Genomic DNA, 18,388 nt, shown 5'->3' with positions numbered 1-18,388 from the left:
CCGCTTCCCCGAATGCAGGGTGCAAAAATGGTCCAGCTTATTAACAGATATATTTGGCGGGGGCACATTTTTAAATTACGTTGTGATGTTTTTACGAAGCCGCGTCTTGAGGGCGGCTTGTCGTTCACCGATGTCCGTGTCAAGGCTGCTGCCCTTTATGTTAAGCGAACCCTCCATCTTTTATTTTCTGAGTCCCCGACTGTTACTTCGCGATTACTCCATGTCGTTCGTCCTGAGAGCTTGTCACCGCCTATTAACGTAGGGTCTCTAAATGCGAAGCTACGACATGTTCGGGACTTCTACATTGAGATTAGTTACCTGGATCTCCACTTACAACGTCGTCCTGTTTTTACTACGCGAACACTGCTTGCCAAATGGCACAGGTCGTTTTCTTCCAACCCGATTGTTTTGCAGTATCCCCGTTTTAATTGGCGTAACATATGGACGAATATTAGCTTACCCGTTCATTCAGCAACTGTTGCCTCCCTATGGTATAAGGTGGTTAATCAGCTGATTCCTACGAACGTACGACTTCATCGTATAGGTTTATGTGTCTCTCCGCTTTGTCAAACGTGTGGTTGTGTTGATACGCTCCCACACCGATTTACCTGCGCTGACCGTCTTCGCATGTGGTACTGGCTGCGCCGACAATTGGCGTTACTCACCAGGAGTTCGGAATCGGCATTTACAACTGATATCCTCTGCTGGCCGGACACGGTTTTTTATCCCCGGACAAAGAACAACACCATTATGTGGCTTCTTGGCCGTTACATTTTTGCAGTGGTTGATGGTGATGGTCTTTCCGATTTTATTTCGTTTATTGGTTACATGCTTCATGAGTACTGGACGCAAAAATCTTTCCCACATCTTAAGAGGGACTTTGCGAATATGCTTAGTATTGTTTTCGAAAAGCAGGGGATTGGTTAAGTTTCCACTTCTATTGATAATTACTGCGCCAGATGCATTAATGGCACCGGTATAGGGGCATACTGATCTCACTTCATGATACGGAAGACATTCTCGCTAGTTCTTAGTTCTTTTACCTTCCTGCCAAGCTTTTACCTGTTTGGATAGACGACGCATCATGACCCCCGTGTCCACATATAAGTATCATAAGACTCTGAACCAAGGACAATTACTACGTCTTGGTGCGACTGTGCTTCAGTGCAGGGAGGAGGAGACGTCATGGCCAGGCCTCGGGATTCGACCCCTGCCCAACACGCCTCCACCGAGCTGCAAGGAGACAAAAAAAAAGATAAAAAAAAAGTGGTTAAGGCGTTAAAAAAAAATGGATAAGGCAAAAAAAAAAAAATGGATAAGGCATCGGTCTCCTAAACCGGGGATTGTGGGTTCGAGTACAAAAATAAAAAAAAAAAAAAAAAGTGGTTAAGGCGTCTGACTTGAAATCAGATTCCCTCTGGGAGCGTAGGTTCGAGTCCTGCCGACTGCGAAAATTTTCTCGCTCTCAGAAGAAGGACGTTCAGCTGCATCCTAGCGGTTGCGTCTCCACTAAACACGTGGATCGCCAGCAATGTGCAGGGTGCAGCGCTACAGTCGCGCCCAGAAGCCACAGCTCATCTCCTCGTCTCACAGCCGTCCACCAGGTGTCAGTGCAAGTGTCACCTCTCTGGGCAGTGCAGATGTGTCCATTTTAGCTTGCAGACGATGACGTGTAGCAATTTATGAGCTAGCGCAAGTCAAATGTTTTACCGTGTGTATCTGCTAGATGCTGCCTCTCACACGCTGGAGAGGCTCACTGCTTCTTGTGTCTCGTTCTTTGCACACGAGTTGCACGTGGCATCGATATAGCACAGGTTTTCTAGCGTCAGCGAAGTCAATATTACATGAATCGAGTCGAAGTGTTTGCTTGTTACGATGATGGAAGCAGAAGAAATGTGTGTGGTACTTCACTGCATCTGCTGCTCGCCTTTCAGCGTCCCTGTGTCTTATCAGATGAAGATGACTGTGAAATTGGCGACGGGGCAGAGGTCAACGAAGACGTGCAAAACAGAGACGTTCAACGTCAGCCGAAATAGCTCAGTTGGGAGAGCGTTAGACTGAAGATCTAAAGGTCCCTGGTTCGATCCCGGGTTTCGGCATGCATTCGTTTTGAAGCTGACGCCAATGGAATTGCTCTGAGTTTGTGATAATGTAACTACCGCCGAGAACAAAAATGACTCCCTCCTGTAGCTGTTCTGGTTGTCCAGTGCATGCCATAAGAGGAACACAGTAGGCAAATGCCTGGGAAGCAAGAAAATAAAAAAAAGTCCTACCTATTGCGTTCCCTTTTTTGTGTCAGGACGTGAAGAACGTCTCCAACGGAACCGTGAAATGAGCGAAAACGTGGGAAACATTGCATTCGAAATGCTTGTGAATTTTCCAGTTGCCCAGTGAGTGTCGACAGAACACGTAAATCCTCTGCTCCAACGTATGAGACGTAACGATTGCTGCAATTTGTTCTTGCGTCATGTGTCAGCATTCTTCGATAGTCTGTTACGAGCTTAGCACGATAAGTTTGTAGACAGCATCCAGGCGACGTTTTATTAGTTACAGCTCCATGCAGCGAGTGCACAACAGTAAAGGACATGAGTCAATGTGCAGTTGTGTATCGTGGAAGGTTTACAAACGTCTTGTGAGCCCGGATAGCTCAGTCGGTAGAGCATTAGGCTTTTAACCTAAGGGTCCAGGGTTCAAGTCCCTGTCCGGGCGGAAATTTTAATACTTTGGTAGTGATTCGTCTAGTAGAGGTGGAAACACTACGGAAAAGAATGCAACTACGCCGTTTCCTGACACCACAGTGCTTTAAACGGTAGCAGTTGCATGTGTCGGCAGAACTCGCGCTACCGGCAGTCGTGGCCGAGTGGTTAAGGCGTCTGACTCGAAATCAGATTCCCTCTGGGAGCGTAGGTTCGAGTCCTACCGGCTGCGTGCGATTTTGCGTAAAGAGCAGCAAATATTTTCACACACGTGAACGCGGATGCAAACCAATGACGCCACTCTCAACAAGACGAAAATTTAAGAATACTGAGTTTCGCAACGGCCGCTGCTTCCTGTGGCTACCGGTTCACCTCGCACTGACGCTGGGACTGCAGAAAGCCGTCGCAGGCCCACGAGTGCGCTCCCGTCATTTTCTCGCGCCGACGCCGAGTTTGTGAGTACACAGATGTGCTTGGAAGTGTTGGACAGAGCGAACATTCATTTCTTTTTAAGAATCGAAATTCAGTCATTCGAGTGCGGCAAAAGCAATGGTGCAGCGTTTCTTTTGTTAAGATCTCGCAGCTACTTGCAAGTATGTCCACCGCTTAAGACGACAGAAAAGCAGCGTCAGCGGTGCGTCAGTGGGAAGTCGGTGAAGTCGCCATTGGAGCCATAAGCCAGTAATTACGACATGTGAATCACTCGCACACCACGCAGCTGTACGGTAGCTCAGTCGGTAGAGCGTTAGGTTTTCAACCAAAGGGTGTTGGGTTGAAGCCCCTGTCTGGGCGAAAATTAATACACTTTCGTAACGGCTAATGTGCTGGCAATGGAAACACTAGAGAAAAGAGTGAGGCCACGCCGCTTTCTGCCATCGGATTGCTTCTAAAGATGTCACTTTCACTTGTCGGAAGTCGATATTGCCACAGGCAGTCGTGGCCGAGTGGTTAATGGCAGCTGATGGTCGCCGGCTTACCTTACAGAATCAAATAACCCATGAACTTACCTGCTACTATGAGACCTTATATGCTGTGGCTGATTCTGATCCGGTTGATAATGACGAGATTTTAACTGCTATCCCATCAGTTTTAACAGAGGACCATAATACGGAATTTTTAGCTCCTTTTACTGCAGACGAAATTTCAGCTTTTATTGCTTGTTCACCATCTCACAAATCTCCTGGTCCGGATGGCCTTCCTAAGGAGTTTTTTGTTCGCTTTTGGCCTATTATAGGGCCTGTTTTTACGGATATAGTAAATGAAATTTTGAATGGTGGCTCAATTCCAGCCGATTTCAAGAGAGGTACGGTTGTCCTGATACCGAAAGCTGCTGGTTTGAAGACAGCTAGTGACTTTCGTCCTTTAACCCTTTTAAATTTTGATTATAAGACGGCTGCTAGGGCTGTTAATGCACGTCTATCCCTCTTGCTTACACCTGTGATAACTCCTTGTCAAAGCTGCTTTCCGGGGCGCTCCATCTTGACGCCTCTGGCGGGGTATCGTGATATTGTGTCGATTGTCGCTGTCACCAATATTTCCTGTGCGCTTTTATTTGTTGATTTTAGTAAGGCTTTTGATCGTGTGTCCCATTCGTTTTTAGAGCTTCTGCTGCGCCGACTCGGTTTTAATGAAAAGGCGCTGCTGGTACTTAAGAATATGACGACTGGCATTTCTGCTAAGATTGACATTAATGGCCAGCTGACGAAGGTCATTGATATTAAACGTGGCGTCCCGCAAGGTAGCCCTTTATCCATGACCCTTTATGCTCTCTCCCTTCAACCACTCCTCACACGTCTCAACTCGACACTTCGTGGTCTTACGATCTCTGGGGTTACCCAGACAGCAACAGCTTATGCTGATGATTTGGTTGTTTTGCTTCGTTCCGCCGCAGAAGTGCCGCTGTTGAAAATGGAACTAGATAAATTTTCTGCAGCCTCAGGTTCTCGTATTAACCCCCGTAAAAGCAAACTCCTGAATTTGCGGGGCTTTGAACGTGTGGTTATTCCGTGGGTTATGGCTGTTGAACACCATACACATTTAGGTATCTATCTTGAACGGTGTCCTCTTCGTATGGCTGCAAAAAATTGGCAAGTGGCCATTTCCAAGCTTCAAGGTGTTTTATTCGAACACTCATGGCGTTCGATACCGCTACTGCAAAAAAAGCGTGTATTAGACACTTATGTTTTATGTAAAGTATATTACGTTGCTCAGTTGTTTCCGCTTCCCCGAATGCAGGGTGCAAAAATGGTCCAGCTTATTAACAGATATATTTGGCGGGGGCACATTTTTAAATTACGTTGTGATGTTTTTACGAAGCCGCGTCTTGAGGGCGGCTTGTCGTTCACCGATGTCCGTGTCAAGGCTGCTGCCCTTTATGTTAAGCGAACCCTCCATCTTTTATTTTCTGAGTCCCCGACTGTTACTTCGCGATTACTCCATGTCGTTCGTCCTGAGAGCTTGTCACCGCCTATTAACGTAGGGTCTCTAAATGCGAAGCTACGACATGTTCGGGACTTCTACATTGAGATTAGTTACCTGGATCTCCACTTACAACGTCGTCCTGTTTTTACTACGCGAACACTGCTTGCCAAATGGCACAGGTCGTTTTCTTCCAACCCGATTGTTTTGCAGTATCCCCGTTTTAATTGGCGTAACATATGGACGAATATTAGCTTACCCGTTCATTCAGCAACTGTTGCCTCCCTATGGTATAAGGTGGTTAATCAGCTGATTCCTACGAACGTACGACTTCATCGTATAGGTTTATGTGTCTCTCCGCTTTGTCAAACGTGTGGTTGTGTTGATACGCTCCCACACCGATTTACCTGCGCTGACCGTCTTCGCATGTGGTACTGGCTGCGCCGACAATTGGCGTTACTCACCAGGAGTTCGGAATCGGCATTTACAACTGATATCCTCTGCTGGCCGGACACGGTTTTTTATCCCCGGACAAAGAACAACACCATTATGTGGCTTCTTGGCCGTTACATTTTTGCAGTGGTTGATGGTGATGGTCTTTCCGATTTTATTTCGTTTATTGGTTACATGCTTCATGAGTACTGGACGCAAAAATCTTTCCCACATCTTAAGAGGGACTTTGCGAATATGCTTAGTATTGTTTTCGAAAAGCAGGGGATTGGTTAAGTTTCCACTTCTATTGATAATTACTGCGCCAGATGCATTAATGGCACCGGTATAGGGGCATACTGATCTCACTTCATGATACGGAAGACATTCTCGCTAGTTCTTAGTTCTTTTACCTTCCTGCCAAGCTTTTACCTGTTTGGATAGACGACGCATCATGACCCCCGTGTCCACATATAAGTATCATAAGACTCTGAACCAAGGACAATTACTACGTCTTGGTGCGACTGTGCTTCAGTGCAGGGAGGAGGAGACGTCATGGCCAGGCCTCGGGATTCGACCCCTGCCCAACACGCCTCCACCGAGCTGCAAGGAGACAAAAAAAAAGATAAAAAAAAGTGGTTAAGGCGTTAAAAAAAATGGATAAGGCAAAAAAAAAATGGATAAGGCATCGGTCTCCTAAACCGGGGATTGTGGGTTCGAGTATAAAAAAAAAAAAAAAAAGTGGTTAAGGCGTCTGACTTGAAATCAGATTCCCTCTGGGAGCGTAGGTTCGAGTCCTGCCGACTGCGAAAATTTTCTCGCTCTCAGAAGAAGGACGTTCAGCTGCATCCTAGCGGTTGCGTCTCCACTAAACACGTGGATCGCCAGCAATGTGCAGGGTGCAGCGCTACAGTCGCGCCCAGAAGCCACAGCTCATCTCCTCGTCTCACAGCCGTCCACCAGGTGTCAGTGCAAGTGTCACCTCTCTGGGCAGTGCAGATGTGTCCATTTTAGCTTGCAGACGATGACGTGTAGCAATTTATGAGCTAGCGCAAGTCAAATGTTTTACCGTGTGTATCTGCTAGATGCTGCCTCTCACACGCTGGAGAGGCTCACTGCTTCTTGTGTCTCGTTCTTTGCACACGAGTTGCACGTGGCATCGATATAGCACAGGTTTTCTAGCGTCAGCGAAGTCAATATTACATGAATCGAGTCGAAGTGTTTGCTTGTTACGATGATGGAAGCAGAAGAAATGTGTGTGGTACTTCACTGCATCTGCTGCTCGCCTTTCAGCGTCCCTGTGTCTTATCAGATGAAGATGACTGTGAAATTGGCGACGGGGCAGAGGTCAACGAAGACGTGCAAAACAGAGACGTTCAACGTCAGCCGAAATAGCTCAGTTGGGAGAGCGTTAGACTGAAGATCTAAAGGTCCCTGGTTCGATCCCGGGTTTCGGCATGCATTCGTTTTGAAGCTGACGCCAATGGAATTGCTCTGAGTTTGTGATAATGTAACTACCGCCGAGAACAAAAATGACTCCCTCCTGTAGCTGTTCTGGTTGTCCAGTGCATGCCATAAGAGGAACACAGTAGGCAAATGCCTGGGAAGCAAGAAAATAAAAAAAAGTCCTACCTATTGCGTTCCCTTTTTTGTGTCAGGACGTGAAGAACGTCTCCAACGGAACCGTGAAATGAGCGAAAACGTGGGAAACATTGCATTCGAAATGCTTGTGAATTTTCCAGTTGCCCAGTGAGTGTCGACAGAACACGTAAATCCTCTGCTCCAACGTATGAGACGTAACGATTGCTGCAATTTGTTCTTGCGTCATGTGTCAGCATTCTTCGATAGTCTGTTACGAGCTTAGCACGATAAGTTTGTAGACAGCATCCAGGCGACGTTTTATTAGTTACAGCTCCATGCAGCGAGTGCACAACAGTAAAGGACATGAGTCAATGTGCAGTTGTGTATCGTGGAAGGTTTACAAACGTCTTGTGAGCCCGGATAGCTCAGTCGGTAGAGCATTAGGCTTTTAACCTAAGGGTCCAGGGTTCAAGTCCCTGTCCGGGCGGAAATTTTAATACTTTGGTAGTGATTCGTCTAGTAGAGGTGGAAACACTACGGAAAAGAATGCAACTACGCCGTTTCCTGACACCACAGTGCTTTAAACGGTAGCAGTTGCATGTGTCGGGAGAACTCGCGCTACCGGCAGTCGTGGCCGAGTGGTTAAGGCGTCTGACTCGAAATCAGATTCCCTCTGGGAGCGTAGGTTCGAGTCCTACCGGCTGCGTGCGATTTTGCGTAAAGAGCAGCAAATATTTTCACACACGTGAACGCGGATGCAAACCAATGACGCCACTCTCAACAAGACGAAAATTTAAGAATACTGAGTTTCGCAACGGCCGCTGCTTCCTGTGGCTACCGGTTCACCTCGCACTGACGCTGGGACTGCAGAAAGCCGTCGCAGGCCCACGAGTGCGCTCCCGTCATTTTCTCGCGCCGACGCCGAGTTTGTGAGTACACAGATGTGCTTGGAAGTGTTGGACAGAGCGAACATTCATTTCTTTTTAAGAATCGAAATTCAGTCATTCGAGTGCGGCAAAAGCAATGGTGCAGCGTTTCTTTTGTTAAGATCTCGCAGCTACTTGCAAGTATGTCCACCGCTTAAGACGACAGAAAAGCAGCGTCAGCGGTGCGTCAGTGGGAAGTCGGTGAAGTCGCCATTGGAGCCATAAGCCAGCAATTACGACATGCGAATCACTCGGACACCACGCAGCTGTACGATAATGCTCGTGCGTGGGCCCGCATAGCTCAGTCGGCAGAGCGGTAGGTTCTCAATCAAATGGTCCTGGGTTCAAGTCCCTGTCTGGGCGAAAATTATTACATTTTGGAAACGGCCAATGGAAACCTTACAGAAATGAGTGAGGCCACTCCGCTTTCTGCCATCAGATTGCTTCTAAAGATGGCAGTTTCCGTTGTCGGGAGACATTTCCGCCACCAGCAGTCGTGGCCGAGTGGTTAAGGCGTCTGACTTGAAATCAGATTCCCTCTGGGAGCGTAGGTTCGAGTCCTGCCGACTGCGAAAATTTTCTCGCTCTCAGAAGAAGGACGTTCAGCTGCATCCTAGCGGTTGCGTCTCCACTAAACACGTGGATCGCCAGCAATGTGCAGGGTGCAGCGCTACAGTCGCGCCCAGAAGCCACAGCTCATCTCCCCGTCTCACAGCCGTCCACCAGGTGTCAGTGCAAGTGTCACCTCTCTGGGCAGTGCAGATGTGTCCATTTTAGCTTGCAGACGATGACGTGTAGCAATTTATGAGCTAGCGCAAGTCAAATGTTTTACCGTGTGTATCTGCTAGATGCTGCCTCTCACACGCTGGAGAGGCTCACTGCTTCTTGTGTCTCGTTCTTTGCACACGAGTTGCACGTGGCATCGATATAGCACAGGTTTTCTAGCGTCAGCGAAGTCAATATTACATGAATCGAGTCGAAGTGTTTGCTTGTTACGATGATGGAAGCAGAAGAAATGTGTGTGGTACTTCACTGCATCTGCTGCTCGCCTTTCAGCGTCCCTGTGTCTTATCAGATGAAGATGACTGTGAAATTGGCGACGGGGCAGAGGTCAACGAAGACGTGCAAAACAGAGACGTTCAACGTCAGCCGAAATAGCTCAGTTGGGAGAGCGTTAGACTGAAGATCTAAAGGTCCCTGGTTCGATCCCGGGTTTCGGCATGCATTCGTTTTGAAGCTGACGCCAATGGAATTGCTCTGAGTTTGTGATAATGTAACTACCGCCGAGAACAAAAATGACTCCCTCCTGTAGCTGTTCTGGTTGTCCAGTGCATGCCATAAGAGGAACACAGTAGGCAAATGCCTGGGAAGCAAGAAAATAAAAAAAAGTCCTACCTATTGCGTTCCCTTTTTTGTGTCAGGACGTGAAGAACGTCTCCAACGGAACCGTGAAATGAGCGAAAACGTGGGAAACATTGCATTCGAAATGCTTGTGAATTTTCCAGTTGCCCAGTGAGTGTCGACAGAACACGTAAATCCTCTGCTCCAACGTATGAGACGTAACGATTGCTGCAATTTGTTCTTGCGTCATGTGTCAGCATTCTTCGATAGTCTGTTACGAGCTTAGCACGATAAGTTTGTAGACAGCATCCAGGCGACGTTTTATTAGTTACAGCTCCATGCAGCGAGTGCACAACAGTAAAGGACATGAGTCAATGTGCAGTTGTGTATCGTGGAAGGTTTACAAACGTCTTGTGAGCCCGGATAGCTCAGTCGGTAGAGCATTAGGCTTTTAACCTAAGGGTCCAGGGTTCAAGTCCCTGTCCGGGCGGAAATTTTAATACTTTGGTAGTGATTCGTCTAGTAGAGGTGGAAACACTACGGAAAAGAATGCAACTACGCCGTTTCCTGACACCACAGTGCTTTAAACGGTAGCAGTTGCATGTGTCGGCAGAACTCGCGCTACCGGCAGTCGTGGCCGAGTGGTTAAGGCGTCTGACTCGAAATCAGATTCCCTCTGGGAGCGTAGGTTCGAGTCCTACCGGCTGCGTGCGATTTTGCGTAAAGAGCAGCAAATATTTTCACACACGTGAACGCGGATGCAAACCAATGACGCCACTCTCAACAAGACGAAAATTTAAGAATACTGAGTTTCGCAACGGCCGCTGCTTCCTGTGGCTACCGGTTCACCTCGCACTGACGCTGGGACTGCAGAAAGCCGTCGCAGGCCCACGAGTGCGCTCCCGTCATTTTCTCGCGCCGACGCCGAGTTTGTGAGTACACAGATGTGCTTGGAAGTGTTGGACAGAGCGAACATTCATTTCTTTTTAAGAATCGAAATTCAGTCATTCGAGTGCGGCAAAAGCAATGGTGCAGCGTTTCTTTTGTTAAGATCTCGCAGCTACTTGCAAGTATGTCCACCGCTTAAGACGACAGAAAAGCAGCGTCAGCGGTGCGTCAGTGGGAAGTCGGTGAAGTCGCCATTGGAGCCATAAGCCAGTAATTACGACATGTGAATCACTCGCACACCACGCAGCTGTACGGTAGCTCAGTCGGTAGAGCGTTAGGTTTTCAACCAAAGGGTGTTGGGTTGAAGCCCCTGTCTGGGCGAAAATTAATACACTTTCGTAACGGCTAATGTGCTGGCAATGGAAACACTAGAGAAAAGAGTGAGGCCACGCCGCTTTCTGCCATCGGATTGCTTCTAAAGATGTCACTTTCACTTGTCGGAAGTCGATATTGCCACAGGCAGTCGTGGCCGAGTGGTTAATGGCAGCTGATGGTCGCCGGCTTACCTTACAGAATCAAATAACCCATGAACTTACCTGCTACTATGAGACCTTATATGCTGTGGCTGATTCTGATCCGGTTGATAATGACGAGATTTTAACTGCTATCCCATCAGTTTTAACAGAGGACCATAATACGGAATTTTTAGCTCCTTTTACTGCAGACGAAATTTCAGCTTTTATTGCTTGTTCACCATCTCACAAATCTCCTGGTCCGGATGGCCTTCCTAAGGAGTTTTTTGTTCGCTTTTGGCCTATTATAGGGCCTGTTTTTACGGATATAGTAAATGAAATTTTGAATGGTGGCTCAATTCCAGCCGATTTCAAGAGAGGTACGGTTGTCCTGATACCGAAAGCTGCTGGTTTGAAGACAGCTAGTGACTTTCGTCCTTTAACCCTTTTAAATTTTGATTATAAGACGGCTGCTAGGGCTGTTAATGCACGTCTATCCCTCTTGCTTACACCTGTGATAACTCCTTGTCAAAGCTGCTTTCCGGGGCGCTCCATCTTGACGCCTCTGGCGGGGTATCGTGATATTGTGTCGATTGTCGCTGTCACCAATATTTCCTGTGCGCTTTTATTTGTTGATTTTAGTAAGGCTTTTGATCGTGTGTCCCATTCGTTTTTAGAGCTTCTGCTGCGCCGACTCGGTTTTAATGAAAAGGCGCTGCTGGTACTTAAGAATATGACGACTGGCATTTCTGCTAAGATTGACATTAATGGCCAGCTGACGAAGGTCATTGATATTAAACGTGGCGTCCCGCAAGGTAGCCCTTTATCCATGACCCTTTATGCTCTCTCCCTTCAACCACTCCTCACACGTCTCAACTCGACACTTCGTGGTCTTACGATCTCTGGGGTTACCCAGACAGCAACAGCTTATGCTGATGATTTGGTTGTTTTGCTTCGTTCCGCCGCAGAAGTGCCGCTGTTGAAAATGGAACTAGATAAATTTTCTGCAGCCTCAGGTTCTCGTATTAACCCCCGTAAAAGCAAACTCCTGAATTTGCGGGGCTTTGAACGTGTGGTTATTCCGTGGGTTATGGCTGTTGAACACCATACACATTTAGGTATCTATCTTGAACGGTGTCCTCTTCGTATGGCTGCAAAAAATTGGCAAGTGGCCATTTCCAAGCTTCAAGGTGTTTTATTCGAACACTCATGGCGTTCGATACCGCTACTGCAAAAAAAGCGTGTATTAGACACTTATGTTTTATGTAAAGTATATTACGTTGCTCAGTTGTTTCCGCTTCCCCGAATGCAGGGTGCAAAAATGGTCCAGCTTATTAACAGATATATTTGGCGGGGGCACATTTTTAAATTACGTTGTGATGTTTTTACGAAGCCGCGTCTTGAGGGCGGCTTGTCGTTCACCGATGTCCGTGTCAAGGCTGCTGCCCTTTATGTTAAGCGAACCCTCCATCTTTTATTTTCTGAGTCCCCGACTGTTACTTCGCGATTACTCCATGTCGTTCGTCCTGAGAGCTTGTCACCGCCTATTAACGTAGGGTCTCTAAATGCGAAGCTACGACATGTTCGGGACTTCTACATTGAGATTAGTTACCTGGATCTCCACTTACAACGTCGTCCTGTTTTTACTACGCGAACACTGCTTGCCAAATGGCACAGGTCGTTTTCTTCCAACCCGATTGTTTTGCAGTATCCCCGTTTTAATTGGCGTAACATATGGACGAATATTAGCTTACCCGTTCATTCAGCAACTGTTGCCTCCCTATGGTATAAGGTGGTTAATCAGCTGATTCCTACGAACGTACGACTTCATCGTATAGGTTTATGTGTCTCTCCGCTTTGTCAAACGTGTGGTTGTGTTGATACGCTCCCACACCGATTTACCTGCGCTGACCGTCTTCGCATGTGGTACTGGCTGCGCCGACAATTGGCGTTACTCACCAGGAGTTCGGAATCGGCATTTACAACTGATATCCTCTGCTGGCCGGACACGGTTTTTTATCCCCGGACAAAGAACAACACCATTATGTGGCTTCTTGGCCGTTACATTTTTGCAGTGGTTGATGGTGATGGTCTTTCCGATTTTATTTCGTTTATTGGTTACATGCTTCATGAGTACTGGACGCAAAAATCTTTCCCACATCTTAAGAGGGACTTTGCGAATATGCTTAGTATTGTTTTCGAAAAGCAGGGGATTGGTTAAGTTTCCACTTCTATTGATAATTACTGCGCCAGATGCATTAATGGCACCGGTATAGGGGCATACTGATCTCACTTCATGATACGGAAGACATTCTCGCTAGTTCTTAGTTCTTTTACCTTCCTGCCAAGCTTTTACCTGTTTGGATAGACGACGCATCATGACCCCCGTGTCCACATATAAGTATCATAAGACTCTGAACCAAGGACAATTACTACGTCTTGGTGCGACTGTGCTTCAGTGCAGGGAGGAGGAGACGTCATGGCCAGGCCTCGGGATTCGACCCCTGCCCAACACGCCTCCACCGAGCTGCAAGGAGACAAAAAAAAAGATAAAAAAAAAGTGGTTAAGGCGTTAAAAAAAAATGGATAAGGCAAAAAAAAAAATGGATAAGGCATCGGTCTCCTAAACCGGGGATTGTGGGTTCGAGTATAAAAAAGTAAAAAAAAAAAAAAAAAGTGGTTAAGGCGTCTGACTTGAAATCAGATTCCCTCTGGGAGCGTAGGTTCGAGTCCTGCCGACTGCGAAAATTTTCTCGCTCTCAGAAGAAGGACGTTCAGCTGCATCCTAGCGGTTGCGTCTCCACTAAACACGTGGATCGCCAGCAATGTGCAGGGTGCAGCGCTACAGTCGCGCCCAGAAGCCACAGCTCATCTCCTCGTCTCACAGCCGTCCACCAGGTGTCAGTGCAAGTGTCACCTCTCTGGGCAGTGCAGATGTGTCCATTTTAGCTTGCAGACGATGACGTGTAGCAATTTATGAGCTAGCGCAAGTCAAATGTTTTACCGTGTGTATCTGCTAGATGCTGCCTCTCACACGCTGGAGAGGCTCACTGCTTCTTGTGTCTCGTTCTTTGCACACGAGTTGCACGTGGCATCGATATAGCACAGGTTTTCTAGCGTCAGCGAAGTCAATATTACATGAATCGAGTCGAAGTGTTTGCTTGTTACGATGATGGAAGCAGAAGAAATGTGTGTGGTACTTCACTGCATCTGCTGCTCGCCTTTCAGCGTCCCTGTGTCTTATCAGATGAAGATGACTGTGAAATTGGCGACGGGGCAGAGGTCAACGAAGACGTGCAAAACAGAGACGTTCAACGTCAGCCGAAATAGCTCAGTTGGGAGAGCGTTAGACTGAAGATCTAAAGGTCCCTGGTTCGATCCCGGGTTTCGGCATGCATTCGTTTTGAAGCTGACGCCAATGGAATTGCTCTGAGTTTGTGATAATGTAACTACCGCCGAGAACAAAAATGACTCCCTCCTGTAGCTGTTCTGGTTGTCCAGTGCATGCCATAAGAGGAACACAGTAGGCAAATGCCTGGGAAGCAAGAAAATAAAAAAAAAGTCCTACCTATTGCGTTCCCTTTTTTGTGTCAGGACGTGAAGAACGTCTCCAACGGAACCGTGAAATGAGCGAAAACGTGGGAAACATTGCATTCGAAATGCTTGTGAATTTTCCAGTTGCCCAGTGAGTGTCGACAGAACACGTAAATCCTCTGCTCCAACGTATGAGACGTAACGATTGCTGCAATTTGTTCTTGCGTCATGTGTCAGCATTCTTCGATAGTCTGTTACGAGCTTAGCACGATAAGTTTGTAGACAGCATCCAGGCGACGTTTTATTAGTTACAGCTCCATGCAGCGAGTGCACAACAGTAAAGGACATGAGTCAATGTGCAGTTGTGTATCGTGGAAGGTTTACAAACGTCTTGTGAGCCCGGATAGCTCAGTCGGTAGAGCATTAGGCTTTTAACCTAAGGGTCCAGGGTTCAAGTCCCTGTCCGGGCGGAAATTTTAATACTTTGGTAGTGATTCGTCTAGTAGAGGTGGAAACACTACGGAAAAGAATGCAACTACGCCGTTTCCTGACACCACAGTGCTTTAAACGGTAGCAGTTGCATGTGTCGGCAGAACTCGCGCTACCGGCAGTCGTGGCCGAGTGGTTAAGGCGTCTGACTCGAAATCAGATTCCCTCTGGGAGCGTAGGTTCGAGTCCTACCGGCTGCGTGCGATTTTGCGTAAAGAGCAGCAAATATTTTCACACACGTGAACGCGGATGCAAACCAATGACGCCACTCTCAACAAGACGAAAATTTAAGAATACTGAGTTTCGCAACGGCCGCTGCTTCCTGTGGCTACCGGTTCACCTCGCACTGACGCTGGGACTGCAGAAAGCCGTCGCAGGCCCACGAGTGCGCTCCCGTCATTTTCTCGCGCCGACGCCGAGTTTGTGAGTACACAGATGTGCTTGGAAGTGTTGGACAGAGCGAACATTCATTTCTTTTTAAGAATCGAAATTCAGTCATTCGAGTGCGGCAAAAGCAATGGTGCAGCGTTTCTTTTGTTAAGATCTCGCAGCTACTTGCAAGTATGTCCACCGCTTAAGACGACAGAAAAGCAGCGTCAGCGGTGCGTCAGTGGGAAGTCGGTGAAGTCGCCATTGGAGCCATAAGCCAGTAATTACGACATGTGAATCACTCGCACACCACGCAGCTGTACGGTAGCTCAGTCGGTAGAGCGTTAGGTTTTCAACCAAAGGGTGTTGGGTTGAAGCCCCTGTCTGGGCGAAAATTAATACACTTTCGTAACGGCTAATGTGCTGGCAATGGAAACACTAGAGAAAAGAGTGAGGCCACGCCGCTTTCTGCCATCGGATTGCTTCTAAAGATGTCACTTTCACTTGTCGGAAGTCGATATTGCCACAGGCAGTCGTGGCCGAGTGGTTAATGGCAGCTGATGGTCGCCGGCTTACCTTACAGAATCAAATAACCCATGAACTTACCTGCTACTATGAGACCTTATATGCTGTGGCTGATTCTGATCCGGTTGATAATGACGAGATTTTAACTGCTATCCCATCAGTTTTAACAGAGGACCATAATACGGAATTTTTAGCTCCTTTTACTGCAGACGAAATTTCAGCTTTTATTGCTTGTTCACCATCTCACAAATCTCCTGGTCCGGATGGCCTTCCTAAGGAGTTTTTTGTTCGCTTTTGGCCTATTATAGGGCCTGTTTTTACGGATATAGTAAATGAAATTTTGAATGGTGGCTCAATTCCAGCCGATTTCAAGAGAGGTACGGTTGTCCTGATACCGAAAGCTGCTGGTTTGAAGACAGCTAGTGACTTTCGTCCTTTAACCCTTTTAAATTTTGATTATAAGACGGCTGCTAGGGCTGTTAATGCACGTCTATCCCTCTTGCTTACACCTGTGATAACTCCTTGTCAAAGCTGCTTTCCGGGGCGCTCCATCTTGACGCCTCTGGCGGGGTATCGTGATATTGTGTCGATTGTCGCTGTCACCAATATTTCCTGTGCGCTTTTATTTGTTGATTTTAGTAAGGCTTTTGATCGTGTGTCCCATTCGTTTTTAGAGCTTCTGCTGCGCCGACTCGGTTTTAATGAAAAGGCGCTGCTGGTACTTAAGAATATGACGACTGGCATTTCTGCTAAGATTGACATTAATGGCCAGCTGACGAAGGTCATTGATATTAAACGTGGCGTCCCGCAAGGTAGCCCTTTATCCATGACCCTTTATGCTCTCTCCCTTCAACCACTCCTCACACGTCTCAACTCGACACTTCGTGGTCTTACGATCTCTGGGGTTACCCAGACAGCAACAGCTTATGCTGATGATTTGGTTGTTTTGCTTCGTTCCGCCGCAGAAGTGCCGCTGTTGAAAATGGAACTAGATAAATTTTCTGCAGCCTCAGGTTCTCGTATTAACCCCCGTAAAAGCAAACTCCTGAATTTGCGGGGCTTTGAACGTGTGGTTATTCCGTGGGTTATGGCTGTTGAACACCATACACATTTAGGTATCTATCTTGAACGGTGTCCTCTTCGTATGGCTGCAAAAAATTGGCAAGTGGCCATTTCCAAGCTTCAAGGTGTTTTATTCGAACACTCATGGCGTTCGATACCGCTACTGCAAAAAAAGCGTGTATTAGACACTTATGTTTTATGTAAAGTATATTACGTTGCTCAGTTGTTTCCGCTTCCCCGAATGCAGGGTGCAAAAATGGTCCAGCTTATTAACAGATATATTTGGCGGGGGCACATTTTTAAATTACGTTGTGATGTTTTTACGAAGCCGCGTCTTGAGGGCGGCTTGTCGTTCACCGATGTCCGTGTCAAGGCTGCTGCCCTTTATGTTAAGCGAACCCTCCATCTTTTATTTTCTGAGTCCCCGACTGTTACTTCGCGATTACTCCATGTCGTTCGTCCTGAGAGCTTGTCACCGCCTATTAACGTAGGGTCTCTAAATGCGAAGCTACGACATGTTCGGGACTTCTACATTGAGATTAGTTACCTGGATCTCCACTTACAACGTCGTCCTGTTTTTACTACGCGAACACTGCTTGCCAAATGGCACAGGTCGTTTTCTTCCAACCCGATTGTTTTGCAGTATCCCCGTTTTAATTGGCGTAACATATGGACGAATATTAGCTTACCCGTTCATTCAGCAACTGTTGCCTCCCTATGGTATAAGGTGGTTAATCAGCTGATTCCTACGAACGTACGACTTCATCGTATAGGTTTATGTGTCTCTCCGCTTTGTCAAACGTGTGGTTGTGTTGATACGCTCCCACACCGATTTACCTGCGCTGACCGTCTTCGCATGTGGTACTGGCTGCGCCGACAATTGGCGTTACTCACCAGGAGTTCGGAATCGGCATTTACAACTGATATCCTCTGCTGGCCGGACACGGTTTTTTATCCCCGGACAAAGAACAACACCATTATGTGGCTTCTTGGCCGTTACATTTTTGCAGTGGTTGATGGTGATGGTCTTTCCGATTTTATTTCGTTTATTGGTTACATGCTTCATGAGTACTGGACGCAAAAATCTTTCCCACATCTTAAGAGGGACTTTGCGAATATGCTTAGTATTGTTTTCGAAAAGCAGGGGATTGGTTAAGTTTCCACTTCTATTGATAATTACTGCGCCAGATGCATTAATGGCACCGGTATAGGGGCATACTGATCTCACTTCATGATACGGAAGACATTCTCGCTAGTTCTTAGTTCTTTTACCTTCCTGCCAAGCTTTTACCTGTTTGGATAGACGACGCATCATGACCCCCGTGTCCACATATAAGTATCATAAGACTCTGAACCAAGGACAATTACTACGTCTTGGTGCGACTGTGCTTCAGTGCAGGGAGGAGGAGACGTCATGGCCAGGCCTCGGGATTCGACCCCTGCCCAACACGCCTCCACCGAGCTGCAAGGAGACAAAAAAAAAGATAAAAAAAAAGTGGTTAAGGCGTTAAAAAAAATGGATAAGGCAAAAAAAAAAATGGATAAGGCATCGGTCTCCTAAACCGGGGATTGTGGGTTCGAGTATAAAAAAAAAAAAAAAAAAAAAAAAAGTGGTTAA

At 47.1% G+C, this 18,388-nt stretch overlaps 13 non-coding genes across 13 annotated transcripts; all 13 read left to right on the top strand.

Moving 5' to 3' along the window:
• The first annotated feature begins 2,026 nt into the window (after positions 1-2,026).
• Trnaf-gaa (transfer RNA phenylalanine (anticodon GAA)) lies at positions 2,027-2,099 on the top strand. Its single transcript has one exon. It is a non-coding gene; the product is annotated as a tRNA-Phe (tRNA).
• A 537-nt stretch (positions 2,100-2,636) lies between these two features.
• Positions 2,637-2,709, top strand: Trnak-uuu (transfer RNA lysine (anticodon UUU)). The gene has a single exon. It is a non-coding gene; the product is annotated as a tRNA-Lys (tRNA).
• Positions 2,710-2,846: 137 nt separating this feature from the next.
• On the top strand, positions 2,847-2,928 carry Trnas-cga (transfer RNA serine (anticodon CGA)). Its single transcript has one exon. It is a non-coding gene; the product is annotated as a tRNA-Ser (tRNA).
• Positions 2,929-6,928: 4,000 nt separating this feature from the next.
• Positions 6,929-7,001, top strand: Trnaf-gaa (transfer RNA phenylalanine (anticodon GAA)). Its single transcript has one exon. It is a non-coding gene; the product is annotated as a tRNA-Phe (tRNA).
• Positions 7,002-7,538: 537 nt separating this feature from the next.
• On the top strand, positions 7,539-7,611 carry Trnak-uuu (transfer RNA lysine (anticodon UUU)). The gene has a single exon. It is a non-coding gene; the product is annotated as a tRNA-Lys (tRNA).
• A 137-nt stretch (positions 7,612-7,748) lies between these two features.
• Trnas-cga (transfer RNA serine (anticodon CGA)) lies at positions 7,749-7,830 on the top strand. Its single transcript has one exon. It is a non-coding gene; the product is annotated as a tRNA-Ser (tRNA).
• Positions 7,831-8,540: 710 nt separating this feature from the next.
• On the top strand, positions 8,541-8,622 carry Trnas-uga (transfer RNA serine (anticodon UGA)). The gene has a single exon. It is a non-coding gene; the product is annotated as a tRNA-Ser (tRNA).
• A 576-nt stretch (positions 8,623-9,198) lies between these two features.
• On the top strand, positions 9,199-9,271 carry Trnaf-gaa (transfer RNA phenylalanine (anticodon GAA)). The gene has a single exon. It is a non-coding gene; the product is annotated as a tRNA-Phe (tRNA).
• Positions 9,272-9,808: 537 nt separating this feature from the next.
• Trnak-uuu (transfer RNA lysine (anticodon UUU)) lies at positions 9,809-9,881 on the top strand. The gene has a single exon. It is a non-coding gene; the product is annotated as a tRNA-Lys (tRNA).
• A 137-nt stretch (positions 9,882-10,018) lies between these two features.
• Positions 10,019-10,100, top strand: Trnas-cga (transfer RNA serine (anticodon CGA)). Its single transcript has one exon. It is a non-coding gene; the product is annotated as a tRNA-Ser (tRNA).
• Positions 10,101-14,111: 4,011 nt separating this feature from the next.
• Positions 14,112-14,184, top strand: Trnaf-gaa (transfer RNA phenylalanine (anticodon GAA)). Its single transcript has one exon. It is a non-coding gene; the product is annotated as a tRNA-Phe (tRNA).
• A 538-nt stretch (positions 14,185-14,722) lies between these two features.
• Positions 14,723-14,795, top strand: Trnak-uuu (transfer RNA lysine (anticodon UUU)). Its single transcript has one exon. It is a non-coding gene; the product is annotated as a tRNA-Lys (tRNA).
• A 137-nt stretch (positions 14,796-14,932) lies between these two features.
• Positions 14,933-15,014, top strand: Trnas-cga (transfer RNA serine (anticodon CGA)). The gene has a single exon. It is a non-coding gene; the product is annotated as a tRNA-Ser (tRNA).
• The last annotated feature ends 3,374 nt before the right edge of the window (positions 15,015-18,388 follow it).

The sequence above is a fragment of the Schistocerca nitens genome, unplaced genomic scaffold (genome assembly GCF_023898315.1).
Source record: "Schistocerca nitens isolate TAMUIC-IGC-003100 unplaced genomic scaffold, iqSchNite1.1 HiC_scaffold_385, whole genome shotgun sequence".
Classification (NCBI taxonomy): domain Eukaryota; kingdom Metazoa; phylum Arthropoda; class Insecta; order Orthoptera; family Acrididae; genus Schistocerca; species Schistocerca nitens.
Note: the sequence above shows the minus strand (reverse complement) of the source record. Positions and strands in the feature narration are given on the sequence as shown.